A 23,786-nucleotide genomic window follows, 5' to 3' on the forward strand; every position below is an offset into this window, starting at 1 on the left:
CGGGGTGGAACAGAGAGGCACAGCTCTGGCAAGGGCCTTGCCCCACCGTGAGCAGCAGGCCCGAGACCTGCGTGGGCACCATGGTGTCCTCTGCTGCAGTCGGGGGGGGGCTCGCACCCACAGAGAGCTGCTGGCCCGAGCTCCGTGAGAGGCAATGGCTGTGGGCATTCAGGGCCTTGAGGACACCAACCCCTCCCTGAGGCTGACCCCCAGCTTAAGGCTTAAGCTGAACCTAACGCAGCTCTTCCAGGGTAGGGAAGTGAGGAAAGGAATCTGCCACACAGCGGAGCCTAATTGCCTTTGAGCTGCAGGCTCTGTAACGTCAGTCAAACAAACACGCCACTGCTTTTACTGCTCTGCAGTTGCCATTTACTATTTTGCTGGGAAATTGTCCAGAAAAGGGATACTACCTAGAAGGAAGCATTATGCCAGCACTGGAAATCAGTAATGTTTCTAAATAACCCCACGGGCACACTGTCTATTCCTACACCATGGCAGGAACTGTGGAAAAAACAAAGAGCCCAAGCTAGCCACTTTGCACATGAGGTCTGAGGCAGCAGTTGCAGCAGCAGGCAGGGAGCCACTCCACGGCCCCACCGGCCCCTGAGCTGACATGAACCAGAGCTGTAGCAGCACACACCAAAGTACGTGGTTCAGTGAGTGGGGAAACAAACAGCCTAAGTTTCATGACCCAGCTTCACCAGGGCTGCTGAGGCTAGGGGGAGGCAGCAGTTGCTGCTGTCTCCTCAGCCCCACCACTCTGCAGGGCTGGCACATCCTCAGGGATGCAGATGCCATTAGCAGGCATGGATTTGCCAAAGCCATCTCTTCTCTCTTACAGTGCCTCCTGCTCTCTGGAGAACTCACCTCTTACTATAGGCAATACCTTAATTCTTAATTATCTCTCTGCTAGAGGTTCAAAGTAAATGCTTGAGTTATTTAATTTTTACAACATTTTGACAAGGCAAGGGTGAAAAAAAAATGAAAAGAGAGGGTGGTTCTGAGTCATCCCATTGTATTACCACCTTATTTTTCCTCCCAATCAAAAAAATAATAATAATAATAATAGGGGGGGGGGGTGGGTCACACAGCACACCTCTGCTCCCCACAAGGAAATACAAATTTACCTGTGCCATTTCCCATTGGCATCAAGCAAAGCCTGGCCAGTTAGCCCGTCCTTCCCTGTGTGCAGGAAGGGAGGAGCCCCAGGCAGGGGTCTCAGCCCCACCCATGGCCATGGCTGCTCCTAGCAGGAGAGAACAGGGGCAGTGCCCAGCACAGGTGAGGGAACACATGCTCACCACAGGGAGAATCAACTCCTGCCCAGTGTAAATCAGCTTAGCCAATAAAGGCTGTGCCAATTACACCAGCACCTGGCTCTGCTTTGCTAGAAGGCTCAGCAGTCATTTAATTTCTGACATATGTTGGTTTTTAGCACCTCATCCCTGTCACTCAAAGTGCTGGTGGAGCAATGGTCAGTTCAAGCTCTCACGTTGGGGTGCCCAGTTCATGGCACTGGGGCAGCAATAACTGAGACCACAGAGTACCCAGCAAGCAAGGGATGGGGACAGGAACAAGGAGGCTATCATGGCTGCTGCCCAGCACACCATCAATTGATCTTCCCAGAGCCAGACCCTGAGCTGCTGCAGACTGCAGAGCTGTGTTCATTGCATCACAGGGGTTTGCACCAGCTGAGGACTTGGTCCCTACTTCATTCTTTGCATGCTCTGCTGGCTTTAGCCATAGCTCCAGCAGACACACAAACTGGATGAACAGTATTTTTTAATTTTAAACAAAGCAAACCACACATTTCATTGTCCCTCTCTCCCATCATCTCTCAGATGGTATTTCTTAAATCCATGTAAGTTCAGAATTTTCATAACACATTTTGGCTGGGGTAAGCTGTGTTTGAATCATCATTCAGAGAAGTGAAGATTTAATTTCATGGTGGAATTAGGGCTGACATTTCCTTTTTATTTACACTACACCAAGGGTTAATAAGGTTACTATAACCTTAATCTTTGATAGCTCAACAATAGCATACTCTAGGATTAGTGCAAAAAGTGGATTTTAACTTTTAATCCCATTATTGCTGATAACCTTATCAACACTGTGCCCCACCGCAGAGATGGAGCAGTGAAACCTTTGACTCAGTAGTCCCTTTCCATGGAACAACATTTAGAGTTGCAGCAGAAGAGCCAGGGACAGTTGCTTGGTTGATGCCTGCAGTGATGTTCACAGTTTGTGGTAGGGCTGCAACGCTGCTTTTAAACTGCTTGTCAGCAATCTTTGCCAAGAAAAACACTGGTCCAGTGGCATATGTTGGCGGAGCAATGCAAGGTTGCTCTAATTCCCTTACTTTGTTTTTCCCTCCTCCCATGCGACAGCTACTCCAAGAATCAGACCGCCAGTCTGGCAAGTTGAGATCCAGAAACTTGCTGCTAATTACCGTGTTTACAATTCCCAACCTGTTTGTTGGTGCCAACAATCAAACTGCATCCTCTTGTGTGCACCAAAAGACACTTGCTGGCAGTAGCTTCCTAAGGTTCCAGGCTGGCTACATTAATTACTGTTAACTTAATTTTTGGGTATCGAGAAGCAGCTTTAATTAGCAATTTTATGGATTAAAATGAATTTCAAGAAATAGCAGCTTGACTTACAGGCTGCTTACTAACCCTATACGTACTTTATATGGAAACACAAGTGGTAGCAAATTTATATGTGGTCTGACAAATAAAATAGGCAGAGGTTTAATAAAAATCACACCAGGAAATGAAAGGTTATACCTTCCCTTTGAAATCAAATAAGCAGCTCTAGAGGGTCTGGTTGGACATTTTTTATGACTTTTCAGCAAACATTTGACCAGACAGAATAAATCTCATTCTCAGAGTGTATCACTGAATCAAAGTATTCAAACCTTGGCTAATTTATCTCTGTTTTAATGAATGCTTTTGGTTAAACAAAAAAAAAAAAAGAAAAAAAAAAAGAAAAAAAAACTTTTAAAAAGGCACCTATTTTATGAACCCAGTGGAAGAGAGTCCAAGCTCAAACAAGTGCAGGGCAGAGCCCCACCAGGGATGACGCCATTTGTGCCCTGTAGGTGCTAGTCTGAGACTCCTGAAGCTATCTGTCTGCTTACGAAAAAATGATTCAATTAGGATGCACTTTAACAAAGCATGTGCTTGAATCCCACTGGGATCGGCCAAGCTCCATGTGCCCCTGCGAGGCCCTGCTCAGACCAGCACGCTGGGTGGGAAGGGCCTACCTGCCCGAGGACTGTGCCCGGAGCCTGCAGAGCTCACCACTGCCCACAGCAGCAATCCATTTCTAACCCAGCTTTTCCATAACAGACTACAGGGGACTTCCTTTCTGTCCCGCAGCAGATTCTCCACCCTCTCAGAAAGTCCTAAACGCCACACAAGTCACTTGCTCTGCTGCTGGCATTTCTTGGGCTGCCCAGCCACTGGCAGAGCCCTGTGCCGTCGTCCCACGCAGTCGGAGTGCACTCAGCTACTGCGGAACAGACAGACTGGGACAGAACTCGGCTGTACGAAAATCTGTGTGGGATTGGGAAAGCAGAGACAAAGAAGGCAGTGAGCCAAAGAGACGCACGCTAAAACCAACACCAGTTTTGACTTACAACGGGAAGAAAGGGAACAAAATGAATCAGTGCTCCCAGAGGAGGCAGCCTGGATTTAGTCTGGTCCTGCAGTAGGGAAGTGGAAACAAGCATTTAAGAGCGGTTCGTTTGTACAGGGTGTAATGAACATGCTGAGCAAACTGCCAGGGAGTCAATAAATGTGTGCCTCTGAGACCAGTCCAAAAGGAGCTGGAGGGGCACCTGGAGGACAGGGGCATTCAAGGCTGCGAGCGCACGCTGCAGCAGCGTGGGACATGTGGGACGGGGCAGCCCCTTCCCCGCTCCTCTGCCGTGCTGGCCCAGCCAGCCGCCTGGCCCGGGTGCCTGCACCTTGGGTAATGGGCAGACGTTGTCTAATGGGAGTCTGCCAATCTCCACTCAATTTATAATTCAGCAAGCAGAGGAGCTTGATTCTTCTAATTTACATAAAACATACATAAAACTGAAAACCAAATAGCTTCAGAGCATATGGGCAAAGTACACAAGAGCCACCAAGGAGAGAAGGAGTAAAAAAGGACACAGCGAAATCACTGTCTAGATTGAGCTTTGGTGAGGCTTTTTGAGCACCTTGCCTGTGCTAAGCTTCTCACGGACAAGCAGGCTCCTGCTACCAGGCTGTGTCAGCGCTGCACCTTGGTCTCACCACTGCGCCATCAGCCCCGCAGCCCTACATTGCCAACGCCCTGACAAGGGATGGGGTTTCATCACCACACCGTTTCTCTAAGGGAAGAGCAAGGCTGGTGAAAACCTGCGGTGACATGGCCAAAAGGTGTCAGTGCACATCCAGCCAGTAACGCCTTCCTCCCCTCTCCTGGTGAACCTCAGGCAAGATGGCAGGAGAGGCTGGGCTGGCAGATGGCGGAGGGGCAGCGCTGCGCCCCAGGTCGCTCCTCCACTGCTCCCTCCGCGGTGCAGGGTGGGCAGCGAGCACACCGCCGTCCCAGAGCTGAGCTGGGCTGGTGGCCTTCCCCGCGGCGTGGCAAGACCCCAGCGCTGCCTCCTCTCCTGTGTGCCTGAGGCACCACCCTGGGTGCCAGCAATAGCCCCGTGGAGGCCGGTGGAGCTCCGGCTGCCTCGCCGAGCTCTGCGCGAATTCAGTCATTTCCAGCAAGCAATATATAAATAGATGCTGTCTCATTATTGATGTACATTGTGCAGACGGTTTAGCTGGGGATGAAGCTCGCCTGCTTTCCTTTTATGGCTGAAAAGCGGGATCCCAGAGCCTTTATCTGAAATCTCTGCACATGTCAATCAAAGCGCACCAGGACGAAGATTTTGCACTCTTAGGTCCTCGTTAAATGGTAGGCACCACTGCAGCCACACAGCTGTGGGAAACGTCCATGGGAAGGAGATGCAGCTCTGTACGTGTGTGCACGTGCATATAAGCACATTTACATACAACCACACCAAAACCAAGCTAAAGCAGAATACTAACATTTGCAGCCTAATTTTTCTATTCCTTTTCAAATCCCAAGACCAAGCTGTAGTCTGGGCTACTCTGACACAAATCTCATTTGACTTTCTTATAAGCCACTGGTTTACACTAATGGCAGAACTGGCCTCGTACTTGGAAGAGCAAAGCTCAGGGTGGTGCCAGGCCCAGGCCCTCCCAGCCTGTAGCTGCAGCGCACTGATACTACAAGTTAGATCTGATCGTGAACCCTAGCGAAGGCAAGCTATCGATATTTTGGAAAGCCATTCCTCACACTTCTGAGCAGCAAACGGCCCATCACTAAGGAGGCCAAACCCTTGTCAGCATGAGCTGACTTCTATGAAATGAAATACTGACCTTACTGCTAGCTCCGGAGCTAATCTCAGAAGAGAAATTTTATCAGAGAAAGCAGAGCTATTATTCCCAGCCACTCTACAGGGCACTTATTTAAGTTTTGCATCCGATGAATGTGGAATACTCCAAATATAGTGGCATTTAATAAAAGTCAAAGATGAAAACTCCAGCTAGGTATTTTGTGCGGGGCTTTATTTGTTTTGCATTGCTCAGATTTTGCATCACTCCATTCAGGCTCCTTTCCGTTGCTGGAGTTTTCCTCCCGTTGTAGCAGGGAGCCGGAGCCGAGCAAGCAGCGCTGATTCACTGCAGCTCCCACAAATGAAAATTAAACATCACTATTTTTCAGCCCTAATCGAGGGTCTGTACCGCTCCTATGATCTGTGCTGGTAAGAACATATTTACATACACGTAAAAGACAAGCAACAAAACACAGAGACCAAAGGGAAAGTGGCTTTGTCTGTTGCTTCTTAGGGCAGGACTCGCAGGTCCTGTTTCACTGAGGGACTTTGTGAATGGTGGAAGACGAATGCATTTATATCACCGCACACACGACAGTAGCATAATGTCATAGCACAACAAAGGGCTATGCGACATGCACAGTAAAAAAGAAAGTGATTTTATTTTGAAACCTCAAAAGTAATCATTTTATTGTCCTCTGCGTAACTCAGATCCATGGGAAACACGCAGGAAAACAGGCCTCTTTCTTAAAAGCAGAAAAATTGTCACCTCTTAAACCAAGGTTTGAGGCAGTTTTCACTGCTCTTTTCTATAGTTCAAGACAGTTTGAAAAAAAATAGGGAATTACATGATCCTGATGTTTCTAAAGTAAAACACAATGAGAAAAAAAATCAAAACAAAAACAAACAAACAAACGCTTTCTGTTCTCTCCAACCCTTCGCTTGTATCATAAAAAGGAAGGGGGCAGCCAGATAGAAGAGAAAAAGAAGTAGGGGAAGAAGGAACAATTTCCCCCCTTTAATGGTCATTTTTAGCAGCAAAAGCATCAAGACTGTAATAACTGTTGCTTCGATAAAACAGCAGGCATTAAATTGCATAATTTTGTATTTTAGAAGAATGTTTTTGGCATTTTGGCAGAGAGGTAATAGCGGTCTATGTTTTCTTGGAATAACCAGGTAAATTTTCTCTTAAAAATAATTGTTACAAGTTTATTTTCCAGATAGAGTGAAGCATTAATGCATATGCATCAAGCCTCCCTGCTCTTATTATTCCCCACCTATTTAAAAAAAAATAAATAAATCCTATAAAATGCATCACTACAGTGATCATCACTACAGTGATGCATTTTTATTTGAATTCTCCATCAACTTCTTGTTAGGAGAATGTGAATACTTGCAAAGCTATTACTCTCAGATAATCTAAAAGAAGTCATATGAAATCTACTTTATCTATGTAAATCCCTCTCTAAGATGCAGTAAGATGCTGCTTTTTTTGGTAACAGGCTGCACAATTAGATGCTGTACACTTCTAGTTCAGAATGTCCCTCATTCTCCAATTAGAGAAGACCAATCCCACAGTGATCACTTTGTCATTGATTCGGAGTGATTTAAAAGCTAGGCTGACCCTGTGAACATTAATAAACTTTGTGATATTGTCCTGTCTTAGCAAGAGAACTGCTAACATTCCAAGCAAAGTTATGAATCAGCAGGTTTTAATATTTTTTTAAAAAAGCTGTATTATTCCAACATTTCATGCCTAATCTCATAACGTGAAAAGGGTATACATTACATAAAATCCAGATGAACTAATATAGAGCACTATCGTGGCGACGACTGGTGCTGAAGCAAATAAAAGATGAAGACTAGCGCCTCTGAAATACTCTGAGAGGGTAACTTGGGAAGTTTAAGGAGCCCTTCATGGGCCTACCTCTTTCTTCCTAATGGTGTCAAGTACAGGAGAATTATCTGACCCACCGCAACCCCACAGTAGTGCAGCACAGAAGCCAGAGGCCAGAAGGCCTCCAGAGGTGGCTCTCCAGCTGTCGCTGGTGCGTGGTGCCTGCCGTGTCTTGGCCAAGCTCATTTTAAATCTCCTAGTCACGGGAGTTCCTAGCTGAAGATTGTGCCATTGCTTGTTTTACTATTTATTTTATCTATTTATACATTACTATACACATAATGCATATATTACTACATATTATATTCCTCACTGGCTATACGTATTGGGTTCCCTGAGAGGGACTGTTCCTTGACAGCCATGCTACACTTCTTCCCTGCGCTGCCCCTAGGTTCATTTGCACGCACCAGGTTACCTTCCTGCAGACAGGCGGCAGCCTGGAAATCAATGGCAAAACTCCTGCTGACTTCCACGTGAGGAAGATTTCAATAACAGGATACTCATTTATTTTATGGCATAGGCACGGTTATGTAACTTTGGCTAGGTATGCGTGTATATACGTATGTGGACATATATATATATTTACACTCACAGACGTATTACTCCTTCCAGCTATATATGCAGGGCTCTTATTCTTCCCACCAGTCAGTCCCTCTAGTTTCTGTAACATTTCACCTAATTTTCTGTGGACTCTTTTTAACTAAGTACTGATTTCCCAGAAATCACACCTCCACACTTGCTGCAGCCGTGGTTTCCACCCGCGTGGCACGCCCTGCCAGCACCACGTCCCCAGGCTGCCTTGTGGCTCTGCAGAGCTGCGGCACGGCCACCCTCAGCCAGCGCCTCCAGGCCCCTTCCCCTCGCCTGCCTTAGGAGCCGCTCTGTCCTTCCGTGTCAGACTCTTCCCATCACCTCTAGGAGTTCTGGCTTTGGTTTTAGCTTTTAGATGTCTTATTTTTGGCCCGTCATTTAAATTCCTTTTGAGTCACTGTTATTATTGAGCCAACATTTATAAATAGCTCTATGCATTGCAGGTATATGATAATCAAGTCCTTTGATTTTTGTGCAATTTGGTTATGAAATGATAAGAATAAAAAGAGTGCAAGCATCATGGGATGCCCAGGAAATGTTTCCATAGTTAAAGGTTTGGGGAGACAGATTCAGCATCTGTAAGAATTTATGATTGTTAGTAACGGGTGTTACGGTTTACCTTTACAGCACTAAATGGTGAAGTGTCAGAACAGCTAAGAGGCAATAACTAGGGGCTGTTTTTCAGAAATATAATAATCTTTTAAAAGGAAGAGAAGAAAAAGCCTTTTTTGTGTGTAGACTATTTATTAAAAAAAATGCATAAAACTCCAGTTGTATACATTACTTCTAGTGTGATGTAAAGAAACAGGAAAAGGCTAGAGAGCTTATTTTTACAGCTGCAAATTATGTGTGTATCTGTGTCTACATACAGGCATTATCTGTTTTCAGTTTCTTCAAGAAAACTCTGTGAACCACCTCAACTGACACAAAAGACAATGGCCCGCAATAGGAAGAAATCCTACACTCCCTGCAAAATCAGGTTGGGTCTTGAAAACGGAAAGCAGAACTTATCCTAGTGAAAGGCGCCTGCAGAACTGCACATGTTATCTGCATGCAATACTGTGTACATTTATTTTGGGGAAATTTGCAGGCAGCGATGGGAATCACAGCACCGGTCGTAAAGACGTGCTGAGCCTTCGCAGCCCCTGCTGAGGTGGGTGGGGGTTTTGCCTCTCCGGGGCTGTACGAGTGGGGCTCTGGACAGCACGCTGCAGCCTCCGTTCAGAGATACGTGCAGTGATACGGATATTCCACTCGGACATATGCATAGGGGCTGCAGTATTTGCAGAAAAAGCACCTGAAATCAAATGGAAGCCCTCATCTCGTACCATGGGGCCTTGCTAAGAGGAGCTGCGCTTCCTTCTACACGTGGACCCCGGCAGGGCCGCTCCTTCGCCTGCCCAGGGACTCATGCCCACAGCTCCTCTCCCTCCTCTCCCCTCTCTGCTGGTGCTGTGGGTGAACTGTGGGATGGCCACGGGGCAGTGCCCATTGTGGGAAGGTCCCAGCGTCCTTGGTCCCCCACACAGAGCAGGGCCACCTGCTGCCAGCAGGGCACAGGGCCGCTGCCACCCCGTGCCAGTCACGCTGCTGGGGGGCCTGGCGCGGGCGAGACTTACCGAGCGAGCAGCGGCCGGGGCTGCTCCAGCATGTAAAGTGACCCAGGGATATAAATCTTCAGAGGATTATGGCCCTTAAAAATAGGCTAAGTTCAAGTAATTATTTTTGGGCTGATTCTTTATTTAATTTTCTACCAGGATGCAGATTACAATAACAATTTTAGAACAGATATTTAGTATTCTAAATTAATTAAATACGCACTCACCAAAATAGCTGTTAGCACACAGTTGGTGCTGCCACAAACCTCATTCTAAAATGTCATCTTAGAAAATACTCGCACTGGTACAATTAAATACCCTTATTTACAAAGTAATTTTTTATTAAGTTGGTCTATAGATTTCTAGTATATTTTTTGCTGTTAACAAAATATCATTAGATTATTAAAGGCAGAGAGCTTTTAGGCTCATTTTTTAGCACACAGGATTCTGGATTTCTAAAAATCAAAAAATAAGAAGTGTAGGGTTGTAAACTTCCCTTTCGCTAAGGGTCTAATCTTTCCCGCAGCGAAATTGATTGGAGGCTTTGCTATGGCATTGAACGGTGGTATCTGGCCCCAAATATTTTGGATTTAACATGAGCAACCTTGCTTCTCAGAGCAGTCCCACAGAAGCTCCACATAGTCAGGGGATCAGGCCCACGGCATAAACAGCCTCTTCTGAGAGGCAAGTTGCTCAGAAACCAATGCTTCCGCCCTTCAATAGCCGTACGTGACAGACCCCAGAACTGCTAATGAACCTGAGGAGGGCAAATATGAGATCATGCCATTGGGAAACGTAATTCGAAGAGCTCCTATAATACTGAGCATTTAAACAATGCTTTATAATCATTTTGGTGAGCATATCCAGCATTTCTCCAATCAGACCTTACAGTTTCACTCTTTTAAACCCATAACATGACAAACCCCGAAAGATTTTAGAGAAAAGAAATCTACAATCATCAAAATGTTAATTTTGACAAAGAGTGCATGCATTAAAAATGCATCAACCCTGTCATTAAGGCGTTATTCAGCAAAAACAGCTAACCATGCTAAACAGAGAGCAACTATAAGAAACCAGGTATAAAGGAACATTTCGCTAAGCTTGTATTTATGGGTAACAGTCCAGTCTGTACTGCACGAGATACTCAACCAAGCGAAGAGCAAACAAAACCACATCCTTTATGTGATGAAATGGGAACTCCTGATAATACTCTAAGTCATGACTCAAGGGAAAATGTCAACTAAAAGCTCAGATCAGAGGAAGGTTTGTAATACAAACCTGGATGTTTAAAATAGTGTTTCCATCGCTGTTCTTGCAGCACTTGTGAATGCGGATGTGTTACGGTGCTGAACTGACTATGATTTAGCAGCTGATCGTGTCTTTTTAAAGCATAATTTAACATTATTTCTGAGGCTGTTGAACGTACTAAACTACAAGAAAAAAAAATCTGCTTTCAAGTGGTATTAGAGAAACACGAGGATCAGAGTGCTAGCATCAAAGATGTGTCTAAAGAATAACAGATCCACACGTCTGCGTAACAATGAGAGCTCCACGCGCTATTGAAGGCAACAGAGTAAGATTCCTTTGGCAGTTGTTTGAAATAATTAAGCAGAACATAGATGGCCTTTCAATTGCTAAGCAAGAGTGAAAGACATTCTCCATGATCCCGCCTCGCACTCACAACTGAACGATCACCCCACATCTGGCTTGCCCATATTAAAAATCATTCTCATGCTCATCCAAGCTGAGCCTGGGGAAGTATCCGTTCAAAAAGGCTAACTCATCACAGTGCCCTTGGTCTTGCTTTAAAATGGCTTCTGATCTAATTCACGTAAGGCTGAAACGCGGTCTCACACTTGCCATTATGTGGCAACAAGACCTGGGATCATGGGGGTGTGCAGGGAAGTCTCGAACCGGGAACGGAAAGGCGATCACCTCCTGCTCCTTGTCTTTAGTAGTCCTGGGGGTAGGGGAGCAGGGGAAAATGCTATGCCTTGATTTTCCTAAGCACAGCATCCGAAAAAGCCAGCCAGGCTTTTAACCAAAGCCCGTGCCCTGCTGCTGAGATTAGCGAGAGGGACAGATGCACCTGTTCTATGTTAAAGCAACGGGGCATGGCTGGGACAGTAACGGGAATCAACACTCCTGCTTGCATCTCCCACCTGCAGGTACCTTTGGGGGAGCCCTCAGCCCTTTGAAGGGGGCAGAGCAGCCACCACCTGAGCCCCGGCAGGGAACCAGCCCCTCGGCCCTGGCTTCGGCCATGTGTCTCAGCCTGGGGCCTCGGGGGCTGCCGGGCCCTTAGAGGGTGGGCAGCCCTTAATTCTGCCCTCACGATTAATTTCGCCGCGTCGTTACCAGGATTAGGGGGCTGCCACCCCCTCGAAGCAACCGGCCACAACCGGCAGCCTCTCGGCGTCCCCGCAGCCAGGGCAGGGGGCGGAGGAGGGGGCCGCCGGCTCGGTGCCCGCCAGCTCCCGCCCCGCACGGCCCGGCTGCTGCGGGCAAGGGGCCGCGGCCGCCCCCGCGGAGCCCGGCTGGGGAGGGGGCGGCATCCCGGGCCCCGCTGCCGGCTGCGGGCGGAGCCGCGGCCGCCCCTGCCCCGCAGGCAGCCCCTGTGCCGGGGGGAGGACGGGGGGGGGACCCGGGGGAAGGGGGGGGACCCTCGGCAGGCGGGGCCGGCGGCGCCCCCATCCCCGCCCCTCTCTCCCCGCCGGAGCGGGGCGAGGGGCAGCGGGCGCGGCGTGGGCTGGGGGTCCCCGGGAGGGACAGAACCGGCCCCGGTCCCACGGGCCCCCCCCCCCCGCAGCCCCGGCCCTGCGCAACCCCCGGCCCCGGGCTCGCCCCCCCCCCCAGCCCCCCCATACACACACGCACCCACGGGCGGGCACCCCCCCGCAGGGGACGGGGCGTCCGAGCTCCCCCCGCCCGGCAGAGACCCAGACAGAGCGACACATTGCAAAGCGTAGGAAAAGATGGAAAAGGTGCTACCTTGGCAACTAGAGGAGGTTGGGAGCCAGCTGGTGGGCTGGGGGCGGTCGCGCTGCCTGCCTGCCTGCCCGCCGCCGGTACTCTCCTCGACTACGCGTATTCTTAAGCAATAACAACGTAATCCGTATTATCCACCCAAGAATACCCGTCACCGAAGAGAGTCAGAAAGCTGCTGCTGCTGCTGCTGGAAGTGCTGCACCGGGGCAATAAATCCATAACTATAATTCCCCTCTAGCAGAAGGAGAATCCACAAGGGTAGCCGAGCGATCCCGTCCCATATCCAGCGGGCGCGGTGCCTTCCCGTCCTGCGGAGGCAAAGGAGAGGAGCGGGCGTTTAACACACGCGGACAGTTCCTCTGCGCTCCCGCTGCCTCGCTGGGGCGGGCAGGGTCCTGCAGGCAAGGAGAGAGGGAATAAATCAAAGTAAGGTTGAGTTTACCTGGTGGTTGCCCGGTCTCTTCCTCCGCGCTTCTCCGGCATCCTATTCCCTAGCTGTATGCTCCGTCAGTTCTCCCTGGGAGCTCGCAAGGGATGTCACACGCAGCAACAGATTCCTGTAAAAGAGACGCACGGTTAAGCACACAAATATTACAGATCTGTTTGCATAGGTGGGCTCGGAAGAGCTCCGATACGGCAGCAGCCACGCCTGAGAGACTTTTCGTCTGGGCTTTGCGAACGCGTTTTACGAGTCCTGACTCAACAGTGACTCGCTGCGCTGCCGAGAGAGAGGAGGGCGGGCGGGAAGGAAAGCGACGCAGAGAAAGGAAAGCAGAGCGAGAGGCAGCGAGGGCTCGGCGCTGAGCAGAGGCGCTCCCCCGCCAGGCCCCGCGCCCCGCGGGCCGGGGGGCGCCCAGCCCCGAGGCAGCCGGAGCGCACCGCGGCGCCGGGCTGCGAGGCGCAGAGGACCGGGAGTGGGAATAAAAGAAGTTCTCGCCAAATCGCGCCTGCGGCTCTGCCCGTCACCCGGAGCTGTTCCCTTATCAGCAGCGCTCGTACTTGGGGGAGGCGGAAGGGGGAAGCTTTGTCTGATGATCTGCCGCGGCGATAATAAACGTTTATTGTTCGCCAACTAAACAGAAAGGGTCTCTGCAACGTCATGGCACGGCACACTTCGCCCGGCGATCAGGAACTTCTCCGTCTCATTTCCCCCCAGCTCCTAACGCTAAGGACAGCTCCCGTGCGAGCGGCGGGGAGGGGGCCGGGAGCCAGCACGGCGCGGTCACAGCTCCCGCACACCGCGGGGGCGCCCCGCGCTCCCCCAGCCAGCAGTGACTGTGCAGCACGCACAGCTCTCACCATCCGGCGCGCTCTGCGACTGACCAGCTTGTTGATTAGATTCCAAATGAAATTAAGGCAAGATGCTGGCTTTTACTCCGGATTCCTTCCTCAACACGAGCTCTCGGCTCCCTTGACATATTGCCACTATGCTTCCTCCGAAAAGCTACGAGAAGATAGCATTTGTTTTGTACCACAGGCTCTTGCCTCTTTGAAAGAAAGGAGAAAAACAAAGGGAGAAAGAAAAAAAAAAAAACCACAAACCACACCACTTTGACAGCCACATTATCCAAAATAAAATTTTAAAAAAATAATAATCCAACTCTCCTCTATTTTAATCTCCTTTTCGGTGTAATTTCCTATATTCCTCTACCGTAGGAAGCTTTGAAGTTACATTTTAAATGGCAGATAGAAAGTAAATAACAAACACTGTAATTTTTCCCCGCTGTGAAATTGAAGGCTGTAACCCCATTAGCCGCCGTTAGAACTGAAATAACTGATGCCGTGGGTTGCCTTCAACTTGAACAAAAGCCGTTTGGAAAAGTAAAATGCACCGAGTCATGGCGAAAACACGCTACGTGGTACACCTAGACTGGTATTCTCCGAAATTTGGAGGCGCTCCACAAATGCATCGAGAATCAGGCAGAAATCCAAACTCCGCGTTTTTTAAAGCAAAAAAAAAAAAATTAAATAAATAATAAAAAAAATAGAGAGTGCGATTCCCGCAGCAAAGAAAACCCGCGCGGCTCCATCCTCACCCTAGCCCCGTCCCTCCGACACTGCCCTTCCCCTCCCTAAAAAATCCTCCCCCCCCCCCCCCCCGGCTCCTCCGCCAATTCGGCGCCTTCCGAAACTTCCCCGCGCCCCTGCCCGGCCCCGGCCCGGCCCGGCAGCCGCGGGCCTTCAGCACCGGGCACCGGACAGCTCCGCACCAGCGCCCAGCCCCGCCGCAGCCCCGCCGCCGCCGCCCCGCTCGCCCCCGGCCCCCCGCGCAGCGCCCACCTCGCACCTCCGCCGCCGCATGCGGGCAGCGCCGGTGGCGGCGCAGCCTCGGCGTTAAATACCTTTGTTCGCCGGCTCCCGAAAGCCATGTTTTATCCGACGCTGCCGCCCCGCTCCCCCGCCGAAAGAGCCCCCCGAGCCGGAGACCCGGCCCCGGGGAGGCCGGGGAAGGGCCCCCGGGGGCGCCTGCAGCGGCTGTGCCGTGCCCCGGGAGGGGGGGACGGAAGGGAGGGGAAGGGGTGGAGGGGATGAAACAATTAAGCTATCAGGAGCGGAGCTCCGAGCAGAGCTCGGGTTTGCCACGAAAAGCAAATTTCAGAGGGGGGGATATCGATCCTCGAGCCCATCCGTCAATAGAGAGGCGCGGTGTCTCTCCGTGCGAGAAATTGTTCGGAATTAGGGGGCTCGCGGGTGGGAGGGGGGCGAAGGAGGGGGGGGTGGGGAGGTGAACGCGACAAAAAAAAAAAAAAAAAAAGAAAGGAGGAAGAAGAAAATATTAATCCCCGCTAAAAGGCAGCCTCTTTTTAAAATCGCTGGAACCTCGCTCTCTTCACCACCTACCCGAGTAACCACCAGAAATCCACCTCTATTGAAGTGCTTACCCTTTAAATCCAGGTTTCAAGCAGAACTCCAACTGTGTGTAAAACCAGGGAGTCATCTGATGTGTGATGGGGAACGGGCTCTGGGCAGCAGAAAGCAGCTTTCTCTCCTGGTGCCGGATTACCATGTTAACAAACCCCGGGAAGGGACCCCGGCGCCTCTGGCTGGCCGTGTCTCGTTGCTTTCACACATCGGCGGCTGCTCTTGCTTCCCATGTCCCCGGCGATCGCCTCTCAGCTGAATGTGGGCTTCCAGAAAAGGAGTCGGGGGGGAGAGGAGGAAAAAAAAATCGCCTAATGCAATCAAATCGATCTGATCTACACCATCTGTCGCCTGCCACTACACACAAGCGTTAAAATAGGAAAACGGGAGACACTGACAGCTCAGGAAGGTTGTTCTGCAGAGTTCATTTTTAGCAGAGCATAATTGGGTATGGACAGCATACAGTTACCAAAGCTGCTGTTAACCATCCAGTAGAGGATCCCAAACATGCTAATGGTGGATTAATTGAGGAAGATCTGACGTGCAAGCTTCACAGTCTCTTATTCATGACTTCCCAACGGGAAAGGACCAATGCCGTGTGGGACTATGGTAACACAGAGTCAAAGAGCTGCTAAGAAAATGGCTCTGTGTTCATAGCACTTCTCTCTGATAACAAACATATGTCGACCAGAACCGTTTAGCAGGATGGGGGAAATGAAATTTTCTTAGCCGAGGTTAGCAATTCCCATCGCTTGCACTTAAAGACAAGTAAAAAATGGACTGCGGGTCTAAGACGCTTTCGAGTGCTGGTCTCGGGATCCGCAGCTAGTGAAAGCAGACGGCTCCTGCTCAGACGGGGGATTATACCCCAAATCTCTGACTTCTTACTGTGACCAAAGTGCATCCATAGCAAGTCTCTAAACATGCAGCGCTGCTAATTTCATCAGGAATGAGGCAAGGTCGTTTTAATGCCAGGAACCCTTTTGACTTTTTCCAGCGGGAATTGCTTTTGGGCAAGACATTTCCGATCAGTGAAATTTGACATAATCTCAGATAAATATGATCGGGGGGGGGGGGGGGGGGGGGGGAAGGGGGCGGCGAGTTGGGAAGAGACGGAGTGTGCATCCAGACCTGCAATCACCCCTGCTGCCAACACTCCAATTTGCTCGCGTTTTCTAGTCTTTCCTGAATAATGAGCTTATAGAGACGTATATGTAATTATTAAAGCACTATATATGCACGCGAGCCGCAGACGTCTACGGCTGCCTCGTCTACCCAGGCAGACGGGGAGACAAAAGTCCCCCCGTAGGGGTGCGCTCCGCCGCTCCCGGGGCTGGGGGAAGGCGCCGCCAGGAGGTCCCCCGGCCCCCCCGACCCCCCGCAGCCGGAGGCGGCCGGGCGCAGACAATGGCCCCTTGCCCCTCACCGCCGCCCCAGGCACCGGCGGCCTCCTCGGACCGAGGCCGCCGCGATCGCCGCCCCCAGCCGGGCAGCTCCCGCTGCTTCCCGGCTGGGCAGGGGGATACCAACAGCCCCGGTACAGATGCGCCCGGCCGCACGTCCACGTTCCGGTAAACAAGCGGTGTTCAGGGTAATTCTGGAGTTAACTGCGTGCCCCTCCTGCAAGTTTGTGTTAATCTCTTTAGAATAAATCTAACGGTTGTGAATTAGATTAGCCTTGAAAACGTAGCCTAAAGACAAATCAAACAATTTAGCCGATCTTTTGTTTCAATATACATTAATTAAGCACCGCTGCCTACCTACACAGCATTCTTGGGTCCCGGCCACCGTGCCGAGCCAAGGAGCCTCGCTGCCTTTGTTAGCATCTGCGTCCAACTATTGCCCTCTGCAGGTCAAGTCCCAGCCGCGGTAGGGACCGAGCGCAGGCAGGAGCTGCCGGGCTCCGCACCCCAGGGCCCCTTTCCGAAAAAAAAAATCCGACTTCACTGGGGCCGATTCCGCACCACGAGGGCTCGGACGTGGGTCTTTAGGAGGGGCAAGGAGCGGGGGGAGCCGGCACAGGCGGGCAGGGAGCGCTGCCCCGGCTGCCCTCCTGCACCCCCGGCCGGGAGGGGTTGAGGCAGGAGGAGGCAGGTGCCGCTCTGCGGACACGCTGTCTTCTCTTTCTCCTTCTCCCCGTACGACTAGGGGAAGCTGCTCGACCAAAGCCTGCCCTTTCCACGGTTTGCCGAGGAACAAAGCGAGATCCCGGTCGGGGCGACTTTCCCACCGGGCACAACTTGAGAGTTGGCCTCTCCCGCTCCTGCTCCAACGGAGAGCCCCCGGGCAGCGGGGGGACAGCGCCCACCCCTGCCGAGGGCAGCCCGGCAGCAGCCCCTCCCCACGGCCCCTAGGGGCGGCTTTCTGCTCCCAAGGGGGCAGCGGCAACTTTCCGCACCGCCCGCAGCCCAAATCCGCCGTGTCCCCTTATTGGTAACGCTCGCGATGCTCTACCAGAGGGGGGAAAAGAAAACAATATCAAAGCGATCTAATTATCGTTGCTTATAATTCAATGACCAAAAAAAAAAAAAAAATGCTCTCTTTTTCCTATACCTGACCACAGATTCACAACGACCCCCTGTTTTATCCCCTTTATCTCTCCGCCCTACCCGGGGTTAGCAGCATTCACACGGCCTTTGGCCGCCGCCCCGAGGACCGGCACCGGAGCCGCTCTCTCCGGCCAGGGCCGCCCCGTCCTCGCCGCAGGCTGCCCGCGGGGGCGGCCCCGCACACGCGGCGCCTTTTGTCTGCGAGCAGCCGCCGCCTCGCCCGGCCGGGGGCTCCGGGTCGCGCCGGCCTCGCCCCTCCCGGCGGCGCTGGGGGGCTCCGGGGGGAGGCTCCGCGCCCGCCCCCGCGGAGCTGCGGCAGCGGGGAGCCGCAACCCCCCGGCAGGGGGCTAGGGGCGGGCCGGCCGCGCTCCCGGAGCCGAGCCCCCCGCGGCCGCATCCCGCCTGCGCGGCGCGGCGGAGCCCCCTGCCGGCCGCCCGGAGAGGGGCGCGGGGTCCCGCCTGGGCTGGCGGGGAGGGGGCGAGGGGTCCGGCCACGGCACGCTGCGGTTTCCGCCGGGACAGCAGCGCTGGTGGGCCGCGGGCAGCCCCCATGCCCCTGCCCTCCTGCCTTCGGCAGCGGGCACCAGGAGCTCCGGGTTCAACGCCACCCCGAGCTGTTCTGTCTAAAGATAAAGCATTGCTGCGTGGCTGCTTGAGGGCAGGGAAGGATTACCTGGAAAGGCTGAGGAGAGCCAAGTGCTAGGTTGGTGGGATAATCAGGGAATTGGAAGAGGCTCTCTTGAAGGAGAAACCTAAAAAAAACCACCAAAACATACGTGACATAACTTGATACACATTGGGACTGGATGCTTCTTTTTTTTCCAGAATATGGCCAAGGCGTCCTAACTTGGCGATGTTCTGCATGTTACTTGGAAACACGGGGCCTGTGTGGCCCGAGAGACTAACTCTGGTTTCTCAAGCATGATACCCATTTCACAGACTGATCAAGATCCATTTAAAAGGCACTCGCTGTCTCTGGTCCTACTATTCCACTTGGAAAGCTGTTCCAGAATCTCATAACTCAGCTTCTTAAGATTTCCAGCTTACATTTATTAGGGGCCCGTTTATATCCATTTGTTCAGATGCCAGTTTTGTCCTTGAACTTAATTAGTTTTGATATTTACTCCCCTCACAGTGTACTAATATTCATTCTCATCATTTCCTTTGTTTAAATCAAGCTTTTTAGTCTTGTCTCATAAGATAGAATCTTCATTTCCCTGATTATCCCAATATCCTAGCAACTTATGAAAACTGGGTCACAACCAACACCCAGAAAATACGGTTTTCAAAAGGGTTCATTATTCTATCCATTTTCAGTTTGACCAAGACACAAGTAGGGAGAATGATTAGCATAAGGTCAGACAAACCACAATTCTCCTGACTTCAAGTTCTTTCGCAATCTATCAGGGACATGAGTTCTGAAAGGCTTGTGGTTTATAACTTGGCATTACATCAATGCACATTTATATACCTATATATCATCATCTAGAGAGGAAGGATGGCCTTGTAGTTAAGAGGGTACATTAGAAATCTGGAGATTTTGGTTTAAACACCAGGTCTGCCATAGACAACGGGTAACTTTGGCAAGTCTTAAATCTTTTGCCACATTTCACCAGTTTTAAAAGAAGAACAGTAATACTCCTGCGCTCATCTCTTTTTGTCCCCAATACACTTGCTCGCACTGTGTGCTCTCAGACCAAGTGCCTTCTTTCTCTGTGCTGCCAGTGTCTGCCACTTTGGAGTCCAAATTTGTCTAGGACTCTTACCTGACCATTAAGAACAGCCACTAGTCTTATAAAATCTTCTTTAAGGGTCTATCCTAAAAGCTGTTGGGCAGTAAATACGGTTGGGATTGGAATTCCTGAGATCTGCAGCCTATTGATTATTAAAAAAAATTAAATTGAACTATAACCAGAGGCCAGCAGTGAAGTCAGACATGTTTAACTGCAAAGCTGTATCCTGACTCCTGATTCTCAAGTATTTGTCTGGTTGAAGACAAAGCCAAAGCCTTATTATTATTATTTAAGCACACATGCACAATTTAATGCATTATCTCTCCCAGTTTTCATTTCCGATGACAATTTTTGATCAGCTAATACAGCACAGAAACTAGACCAGAAATGGAAACCCTGACAGATCCTCAGCTCGAGTGGTCGCAGTAATAACAAATATTATCATTGTCCTTCCACTGCAGTCGGAGTTTGGAAGGTTGAGGCTGAGCGCAGAAACCGAGAGCACTCTATTGAGTTGAGGTGAAGCAATGATATTTATGGGAGTAATTATCACAGAGAAAAACTGGAAAAATATGATTACAGCAAACTGTAACTCTCCCAGATATGTTCTTCGTTGTTAGAAATAGCTCAGCTGAGACCGAACCAATATGAACAACAGACTGGGAGTGCCAGACACAGATTCTCTGGAGGCTGATACGATCAGACCCTCCGAGCAGAACAGGCTTCAGCTTCAGCACGCTGGAGAGCCTGCGCCTGTCCCCAGCCCTTCTTGTCAGGTAAAGGCAAACTAACAAAATGAGAGCTGCCGGCTGGCAGTGCTGCCCCGGACCTGCTAGTAGCAGAGGCAGCCATCTCGTGGAGCCAGGCGGTTCTCCTGTGCTTTTCTACCAGCGGCTGTAGCCAAAAAGTGCCACTGAGCAGCTGGCAGGAGATGCCTGACTCCCAGAGCACAACTGCAGACGCAGCAGGGTGACAGGGCAGTGCTCAGTGCCCCTTGCTCTCCATTCAACAGCGCCGTTCCTCACACCAGATGTGCCTGATGTGACATCTCACCCCAACCCCAGCCCACAGGAGCAAGGGGCACCCCGGGGCAGACGCCGGGCTCTGCTGGGTACAGGGCCCTGAGCTGGACCGGGGTGGGTGAACCTCAGGGCCTTACAGGAGATGGAAACGAGCTGTAAGCTCTACAAGCTCAGGTTGCGTGAAAGGAGAGGATATAATTAAGCAAAGCAATTCTCAAAGAGACGTGACTACTGGGCACCATGTATGCAGAGGGGTTTGGTGAACATGCCTTCTTACATAGGTGACACCTTGGCTTGATGCAAGTTGTCTGTGCTAGGGTGAACGTTGGCTCTGAGTTGACTACTCACAGGGGGGATTTTTAGCACACTTCCATGATAGAGTAGTTTACGTGCTTCGTGCAGCTAACATCTTGCAACTGATGTCTGGCAGTTTTTAGAAGCAGTAAGCAATCTTGTGTAAATTCAAAACCCTCACTTAATAAAGAGTGAACTGTTCTCATTTAAATGTACCTACCCCATGGATCAGATGCATCAAAGAAGTTCTTCAGTCATCTTGAGAGCTCTGTAGGTGTTGTTGCTGCTCTCAAGCAGTCTGTGAGAAGAATTATAAAAGGTATTTACCTTTTAATTAAACAAAACATCTTACAAATTAAACACATGCTCTTGCACATCAAAATTTAGTTAGCATCCATTTTTATTGTGCATCCTATGACTCTCTAACAGCCTACTGAGTCCACAGCCAAATCTGAACACACGTTGCTTGTTCCTTTTTCCCCCTATGTTTTGGGCATCATGTGCTAGATTTTATCACATCTGAGGGGAAAAAAAATTTTGTAATTGACTGCTAATACTTAAGCAGACCTCCTGCTTAATATTCATGTTGTTCTTTCAAAAAAATAGAATAGTTTATAAAAATATATATATATAGGTGTGTCCTGGCAATGGCAGAGAAGCAGTTTTGGACACTTGTGTGACATATATCTTATTATCTTCCGTAAAAAAATTGACAGTGAATGACAGAACACCTTAGAGGGATTTAAGAAGATGATAAAGGCAACAGCTTTCACTTGAATACAGAGTTTAGTTCCTACCAGTTACAAGCTTTTTTTACATGCATCCTTGTAATTTGACATTTATAATTCACTGTAGTGCTGGATCTCTGTCATTTTCTCACTGTCAGGTTCTCTATATGTGGATGTACACATCCTTTCTAATTAGTGTATGTATCTGAACACTTAATCTGATCCTCTCTCCACCTTACTATGCAGTTACACATTTATCTGCTCTCTATCAACAAATAATTTTTAGGTAAAACATATATAGTTCCATGTCACCTTCTCTCTAAACAGGTACCCAGATCTCTTTTTTTGATGTAAAACAATTTTGATGTAAACAATTTTGATGTAAAGAAAGACATGAATTCATAATGGATTTCCTGAAAGGTAAGAGATAGATAACCTGTGGCGGAACATTAACCCTTCATCTCTCTATCCTGTTCATCTCTTACGCTGTATACCATCTTCCTCACAAGGAACCCTAAAGGCCTTTTTGGAGGCATTGATGCCTTTGCAGTGCTGATAAACATTAGATCTCCTTTATCCATGGAGGACCAGCACACGGACTTGACAAAGCTTGCTCCAGGTGAACTCAGAAAGCAGTAAGACATCTGCAGCAAGCCCTGGGGTCACAGCACCCCACCCCAAGCCCACCGGAGACACGATGAGTATGAAAAGACAAGCTGCGTGGCAGGCCTCTCACCACTGGATCATCATTTTGCATCAGCATCTGATGCGGTGCCATGCCTTTGTCTGCCATTCCAGCTTATTAGTCGACTTAGTTGAGATGTAATGCAACTGAAATGAAGGCTTTTTCAGTGTAAAGTTGAAGTGGGCTGTGAAGGACACATCTTTTAGTAATGCTCATACTGATGCTGAAGTCAAAGAAGGTGTTTATTCCACGTGTTTTAAATAGTATGGCTTTATATTTGAAGTTGGAGATGTTCAAGTGTTTATAGCACATAAAGCAGAGAACAAAAATTATAAACTGGTTGTTATTTGTGTGGTTGGATTAAAACATCTCCTTTACCGATATTTTAAAAGATAATGTTAGGAATTATTTGAAAGCAAACTTTTCACAGCTTCCTGCCGTTCAGGAGTAAACACATTAATACAAATACCTGCAACCATTTTAAATGTTCATAATGTAACTTCTGACTTTGACAGATAGCAGATTTACTTCAAGAAGAAAACAGGACCAGTATAGAAAAATCTGCCCGTGCCATTGGGAAGACCGTACAGAGGCAATAAGGATCGTTTTAAAGAGAGTCTGGACATGGATGCATGTCCATTACTCATGCCATTCAGAGAAAGAGCTGCAATTGTAACAAACAACAGATCTGGACCTTAGGAATCAGGGGCCATGCCAGGCAGCAGAGCCCCTTGCTCCCTCCTTTGGGAAGCTGCAGCTCATGCTGCTGTGTCCCCAGCTGGCACACTGCACTGACACGGAGCTTTCAACAGGGAAGGAAATTTGCTCAGGCCAACAGCTGCCACAGATATTGATTATTACTTCTGCTGATGTGTAAAACATATCTAGGCAGCAGCAGAGAAATTTTGTTCAGGTATTTTTTTTCTGTTGGGTCTATTTATTGATGTGTGACCTTCCACGTGGTTTACACAAGAAGTAAAAAAAGTCCACTTTGGTTTTGGAGCCCTCTATTCAGGGCAAATTTTTCCAAATGACCCAAATGGTACTGGTTTGAGGCTTACCTCTTTGTATTACTTCAAGTGTCTTCTTAAATATTTGGGGGATTAGTAGTACCTACTGAAAAAAATAATCTGATGATAAATTGTCATGGAAAATATAAAGGGAATCAAATGGCATCTGGTTGTTCTTAAGTACAAAATGGAGTGCAAGTGGCTCAGTTATTTATACATTTAAAATAAAAATATATACATTGTATTTATATTCTCAAGTTATTTTTATGTCAGTCTTTAAGAACCACAATAGAAATTCCAGCTCTTGTTTAATTTCTTACTTGGTAAGAACTTCTGTTCAGTCAGTGAGGATTTTCAGTGAGCAGAAAATGATTAAGGATTTCAGAAACCCTTGCCTGGGTCAGAGGGCTCTTTGGAAGGAAGACAAGTATGTGAAGCTTCAG

At 49.4% G+C, this 23,786-nt stretch overlaps 2 long non-coding RNA genes across 7 annotated transcripts in view; both read right to left on the minus strand.

The window, feature by feature from the left end:
* The window catches only part of LOC106039465 (uncharacterized), a 43,634-nt gene extending 27,296 nt beyond the window's left edge, over positions 1-16,338 (minus strand). The window contains exons 1-3 of one of the 6 annotated variants that reach the window (XR_010833246.1): positions 15,343-16,338; positions 12,903-13,017; positions 12,464-12,768 (exon numbers count right to left, since the gene is read on the minus strand). This is a non-coding gene — a long non-coding RNA (uncharacterized lncRNA). Of the gene's footprint in view, positions 1-12,463; positions 12,769-12,902; positions 13,018-13,459; positions 14,022-14,802; positions 15,098-15,342 lie in introns of those variants that run through there. The other 5 variants (XR_010833248.1, XR_007164580.2, XR_007164581.2 and 2 more) reach the window with 5 other exon arrangements.
* A 2,040-nt stretch (positions 16,339-18,378) lies between these two features.
* Positions 18,379-23,452, minus strand: LOC136791328 (uncharacterized). The gene is made up of 3 exons (XR_010833076.1): positions 23,395-23,452; positions 21,141-21,218; positions 18,379-18,623 (listed from the first exon to the last, which is right to left on the minus strand). It is a non-coding gene; the product is annotated as an uncharacterized lncRNA (long non-coding RNA).
* Positions 23,453-23,786: the final 334 nt, after the last annotated feature.

This window comes from Anser cygnoides, chromosome 8 (genome assembly GCF_040182565.1).
Source record: "Anser cygnoides isolate HZ-2024a breed goose chromosome 8, Taihu_goose_T2T_genome, whole genome shotgun sequence".
NCBI lineage: Eukaryota > Metazoa > Chordata > Aves > Anseriformes > Anatidae > Anser > Anser cygnoides.